Source organism: Panulirus ornatus, chromosome 18, assembly GCF_036320965.1.
Source record: "Panulirus ornatus isolate Po-2019 chromosome 18, ASM3632096v1, whole genome shotgun sequence".
Classification (NCBI taxonomy): domain Eukaryota; kingdom Metazoa; phylum Arthropoda; class Malacostraca; order Decapoda; family Palinuridae; genus Panulirus; species Panulirus ornatus.
Genome location: NC_092241.1, coordinates 34,131,434 through 34,138,525, shown reverse-complemented (window position 1 = coordinate 34,138,525; position 7,092 = coordinate 34,131,434).

Sequence of the window (7,092 nt, the reverse complement as noted above, 5' to 3'; positions counted from 1 at the left end):
ATGTGTTCCAAATAAAAAATGATAAAATGTACCTATTACAATGTCACATCCCCTTCCAGAAGTTCCTTCCAAACGTAAATATTGGCGCCTCAACAAAGTATACTTGAATAACTTAAGAAAATTCTTTTCTGGCTTTCCTTGGGTGAATTACTTCCTAGAATGTGGTGTTGCTTCTGCCTCCACCAAGCACACAGCAGGGCTTATGGTTGCAGGAACATTCATCCCTTATTTCTCCAAGACTACACCTTCTTCTAACGGTTCAACTTCCGAGGCCATTCAGGCAAGGGATCAAGCATATCGGGTTCGGAAAAACTTTCCTTCCTCTAAATCCCATTTAGCATCTATCATTGCCCGTAATCACTGCAAGTATGTTATCCATGTGGCAAACATTGTGTTGTGTTGTTTTCTTGTGCTACTGTATTATCTAAGAAGAATCACACTACTGGTTTCTACTTTGCGCTCCGTTCTACCCCTGCTATGAGCTTCAGCCAGCTTACTGGTAATCTACCCGGGTAGTATCAGAGAATTGTTAGACGACTTGAGAACATCACCAAGAAATAGATAAATGATTTATTGGCAGTCATATTCAATAAATAATGTTTGAGAGATCTCATGCCTAGATACACAAATATATATATATATATATATATATATATATATATATATATATATATATATATATAGAGAGAGAGAGAGAGAGAGAGAGAGAGAGAGAGAGAGTGAATTGGAGCGATGTGGTATACCGGGGCTGACGTGCTGTCAGTGGATTGAATCAAGGCATGTGAAGCGTCTGGGGTAAACCATGGAAAGCTGTGTAGGTATGTATATTTGCGTGTGTGGACGTATGTATATACATGTGTATGGGGGGGGGGGGGGGCCATTTCTTTCGTCTGTTTCCTTGCGCTACCTCGCAAACGCGGGAGACAGCGACAAAGTATAAAAAAAAAAAAATATATATATATATATAAAGCAGAATGAGTATGTGATGTACTGAAATCCAGGACACAATAAGAACACACTAACAGCCCCAGGTATCCTAATAACTAAATGTTCTAGCGTCTATCAAAGCTAAGCGAAGCACGGTAGATAAGCAGGGTAGAACCCGATATCAAAATGCAAGTAGAAAAAAAAAAACTAATCACACAGCAAGTAACGGCGTATAAAAGGTCCACCGATACCGCAAGGAACTGTGTGTATTTTGTGGCGAGACGTGATTGGGGTATTAATATATGCAGGCGTGGTCTGAACGGTGGTGGTGGAGGAGAGATTCAACTGGACGTGTGCCCTAGATGTGAGACACAATGAATCTTGCTAAATCACTTTAGTCGTGAATGTCAGTCTTCTCGTGTTTATAAAATGATTAGACATATATATATTTCTTTGACCTTCAGCTTCTGCATCAAGAGTTCCAGACTCCAAGACACTGACTGAGTCCTCACTTCATTCTCAAATAGACTTTGGCCGACAGCTTTTTTTTTCATGATTGATCAGAGTAGATAAAGCGAATAGGATGAGGGTTTCAGGTCTATAATATATATATATATATATATATATATATATATATATTAGATAGATATAGATAGACGACAGTGTAAGCAAGCAAGATTACTGGGTTTGAAATATTGTTCATCACGATGGAAAACCAAAATAAAACTAATAGATATCGGTTTCAGGATTATATATATTATATATATATATATATATATATATATATATATATATATATATTATCCATGGGGATAGGGGAGAGAATACTTCCTACGTGCTCCCTGCGTGTCGTAGAAGGAGACTAATAGAGGAGGGAGCAGGGGGGCTGGAAATCCTCCTTCCCTTTTTTTTTTTACTTTTCCAAAGAAAAAAGAAATGGAACAGAAGGGGGCGAAGTGACGGCATTCCCTGTACCGCTCAATCCTCTATTCTTAACGCTACATCGCTAATGCAGGAAATGACGAATACGTATGAAAAATATATAAGAAAGAGGCAGGGTATAAAACAAGAATATTCGGTTTGAAAATACATTCTTGATCACTGTGGAGAAGCGGAATTCGTTCATGAGTTTAATGATCTGCGAATCATGACTAGAACAGATGGTAGTGGGGGAGCTGAAGGTGTGAGGAGAGTCAAGCCGGGGAGAAAAATTACTGGTGTACAACAAGCTCTGTTGAATGAGGAGAATTTGAGGAGCACCATGATATGATGGATCCCATCTTCCAGCTTTGAACCTTTGATGTAAAGTCGTAATTTCCCGGCTTTAGACTAGTGAGAAAAAAAATATCAGAGTAGGAGAGCTGGATAACGTACAAGGAATTTACATTCTGGAGACCAAAGAGGACAAATAACGATCACATAAGGATACGTGATCCGGTGTAGCGATACGACACTTGCCGGATGATAGGCTGGGGAAGACGAAAGATGACATTATAGCTCAAGATACGTACAAAGACAACAGGTAGACCGACAATAAGGTGGGTAGGTGCAGCGTGGGCAGTGCTTAGGGTTAAAGACGTTGTAGACGAAGAATATTGGTCATGTGAAATTGAATAGTTGTGTGTAGAGTCGCTGTTGTGAACAGATGTTGGTAATTTAGTCAGGAACCATCCTGGTGCATAACATGAAACAGATTCATACGTATCAATGTCAGAGCTTTTGTTAACTTTGGCAAAGGGGGACATATGTCTGTGAAATGGATAGTAGATGTGTGCACTACATCCACTTCATGTGAGCTAGAGGTTATATATATATATATATATATATATATATATATATATATATATATATATATATATATATATATATATATTATATACATATATATATATATATATATATATATATATATATATATATATTTTTTTTTTTTTTTTATACTTTGTCGCTGTCTCCCGCGTTTGCGAGGTAGCGCAAGGAAACAGACGAAAGAAATGGCCCAACCCCCCCCCCCCCCATACACATGTACATACACACGTCCAGACATGCAAATATACATACCTACACAGCTTTCCATGGTTTACCCCAGACGCTTCACATGCCTTGCTTCAATCCACTGACAGCACGTCAACCCCTGTATACCACATGACTCCAATTCACTCTATTTCTTGCCCTCCTTTCACCCTCCTGCATGTTCAGGCCCCGATCACACAAAATCTTTTTCACTCCATCTTTCCACCTCCAATTTCGTCTCCCTCTTCTCCTCGTTCCCTCCACCTCCGACACATATATCCTCTTGGTCAATCTCTCCTCACTCATTCTCTCCATGTGCCCAAACCATTTCAAAACACCCTCTTCTGCTCTCTCAACCACGCTCTTTTTATTTCCACACATCTCTCTTACCCTTACGTTACTTACTCGATCAAACCACCTCACACCACACATTGTCCTCAAACATCTCATTTCCAGCACATCCATCCTCCTACGCACATCTCTATCCATAGCCCACGCCTCGCAACCATACAACATTGTTGGAACCACTATTCCCTCAAACATACCCATTTTTGCTTTCCGAGATAATGTTCTCGACTTCCACACATTTTTCAAGGCTCCCAAAATTTTCGCCCCCTCCCCCACCCTATGATCCACTTCCGCTTCCATGGTTCCATACGCTGACAGATCCACTCCCAGATATCTAAAACACTTCACTTCCTCCAGTTTTTCTCCATTCAAACTCACCTCCCAATTGACTTGACCCTCACCCCTACTGTACCTAATAACCTTGCTCTTATTCACATTTACTCTCAACTTTCTTCTTCCACACACTTTACCAAACTCAGTCACCAGCTTCTGCAGTTTCTCACATGAATCAGCCACCAGCGCTGTATCATCAGCGAACAACAACTGACTCACTTCCCAAGCTCTCTCATCCCCAACAGACTTCATACTTGCCCCTCTTTCCAGGACTCTTGCATTTACCTCCCTTACAACCCCATCCATAAACAAATTAAACAACCATGGAGACATCACACACCCCTGCCGCAAACCTACATTCACTGAGAACCAATCACTTTCCTCTCTTCCTACACGTACACATGCCTTACATCCTCGATAAAAACTTTTCACTGCTTCTAACAACTTGCCTCCCACACCATATATTCTTAATACCTTCCACAGAGCATCTCTATCAACTCTATCATATGCCTTCTCCAGATCCATAAATGCTACATACAAATCCATTTGCTTTTCTAAGTATTTCTCACATACATTCTTCAAAGCAAACACCTGATCCACACATCCTCTACCACTTCTGAAACCGCACTGTTCTTCCCCAATCTGATGCTCTGTACATGCCTTCACCCTCTCAATCAATACCCTCCCATATAATTTACCAGGAATACTCAACAAACTTATACCTCTGTAATTTGAGCACTCACTCTTATCCAACCTTACACAAGCTTCAGCTAACCCTTACATGACCCTCGCTACACCATTATTTAACCTTCAGCAAGTCTACAGTTTTTCAACTTAAGTACGACCGTGTCTCCCCTTGACGTGATTTCCTTACTTAAACTATGATCGACGTTTAGGTGACGTTTCAACACCTTCACTAACCCCAGGTTCATCTTGCTTTATCCTTGGTTGAACATGACTCCACTGATGCTTCAGTGAATCCTCGTATGATAATCGCATCAACTTTGCCCGACTCATACATGAACATTTCTAGACACTCCCATGAGCCTCACTTAAACAGTACTTGACCCTCACTTGAACTTTTCGGCTCCCAGTCACCATTTACTTGTAACTTATTGGTCCTCATCCGACTGACAAATTTACATGCCCACATACAAGTCCAGGATGCGTCCATAAACTCTTAAGTCCTACAAAAGCGATATTCTTCTAATAATTTGAATTGTAAACCACTAAAACTTGTCTATAACCCATTCTAATCTTATGACTCAGCAAGCTCTAAATAAGTGCATTAAATCGTACATCCAGCCATATTACTACATCGAATCCCATACTGATCATAAATGTATCCTTTTAGGCTCTAGAAACACTCGCTTTATCTCATAGCCACAGAGTCACCATGGCTACATACTCATCAAATACCCTCAACAGTGAATAATAAGCATTCAGGAACGATGTTCTTTGTACCATATTAAGTTATATCCGCACTTAATCGAACTGAAGATGAACAGCAATACAGGACTTTGGCACTATCAACGGTCTTATAATCGATGGTCATGCAGGACACTTGTTCTATACATATATAAACAAAGGAAGTGGTGGGGGCTACAGTGGAAAGAAGGAAGGGAATCAAGAGTGGGTAAGTTTATGGAGGGTTGAAGTTGTTGATAGAGGTGGCAGATATACTCGGCTATTGAATGTGCTTGAATTTGATTAATATAGTGAGAAGTGAGCAACTCCCACGACAAGATGTTTTCTTAGTGTCTGCTACAACGTCAGAGGGATGATAAATGAGACTGAGTCTTCAAAAGATGAGACGAAAAAGAATAATGATTTATGGAGGAAATATGTTTAAGAAAGTCTGCTTCATTCATAAGTTTGGAGTAGAGAAAATACGAAGAAAACGGTTGTTATCTAGACTTGATGTCTCGATAACTGTCCCGGAAAAAAAGAAAAATAGATCTATAGAAAAAGCAGTGTTTTACTGTGTAGAAAAAAAAATACAGTACTTCAACTGTCAAAGTATGTTTTTTCTAAATAGCATCAATTACCTAAAAAAATAAACTTTATAAATGACACTGTTTCAAAATGTTTATAAAGCTATGAGCCAACAACCACAACGTAAACGTTGGGTAATACGTAAAAAAAAAAAAAAAAAAACACCGGTAAGACAGTGATATTACCCCTCCATGTTTGAGCAACTTGAAATATACAACTAATGATTTTGTCTTGTCGTCGCTGCAGTGATATACAGCTGCCACAGAATATTATTTCCAACAATTTCATGAAGTGGCATTGCAAGATAAATCAACTTCACCCATTTAGAGGAGGAATACCTCCACTAGAGATGTATCGAATGATTGAATTCACAGATCCGCGGATGCTGATGTGTATGCGAATATCATGCTTACGTATTTTGCGAATGTGGAGGTGAATGTCAGTGTATGACATCACGGATGCAGATGTTTTCGGGACATTTTGATATATTTCCTAATAGATTGAGGATAATTCATTCGTTATAGAACATACATTATTTCCAAATGGCAACTACTTTCGTTACAAAGTCCTGTGTGATTGTAGTTTCATATTGTTATGACGCGTTTCAGCCACACAAAGTTGTGTGTTACCAGGATGTGGTACGGGCACCCAACTCGTCGTACATTCCACCATTAACTTTTTTCTTTCTTATATTTGTAACTCTTCAAACTGTTCTTTGTGCATTGATTTCAAATGATTTATCAATGAAGTAGTTCCATGTCCCTTTCGTGAATAATCTTTTGTGCACAGAAGACCCTGCGCCATATTATTTGGTTATTCCACGAAGTGCTTCCACACTTCACCGTTTCTCAAGAGAGAGTCAGTAAGGCTTAGTAGACTTGATTATCTCACTTCAAGCATTGTGACTGACTGACCCGTTGCCCACCCCTAAGACAAGCTTCTCTACATTGTGGCCAGTACGTGGTAACTCATATGACTCTCCCCAGCTCCCCCTACAACTCTTCTTCACGGAGTGGTAAGAAGCGCTCAGCGTTGCCAGTTATTGTTTTTCGGTCTTTTGTATATCATCCTCTGCGTGGGGTAAGGATGCAGATGTTTATGAAATAGCAATTGCGAATGAGGATATCCAATACATCTCTAAACTTCACACACACACACACACACACACACACACACACCCATCTAATAGCACAGCCACATTATGTGCGACTCTCTCTCTCTCTCTCTCTCTCTCTCTCTCTCTCTCTCTTTCTCTCTCTCTCTCTCTCTACCTCAGCTTGCTAATAAGGGATTAAAAGATAACTGATGAAAGGCGGTGCCAAGTTACGACACCCAAATGTTCATTCAGCTGTGAGATCTTACAGAGCCAATCGGATTATCAGAAGATACTGTCTCTGTACTGACTCTCTAAGTTCAGATTCTCAACCATGACAAATCAGAAAGTTTACTATTATTGTTATTATTATTAGCATTATT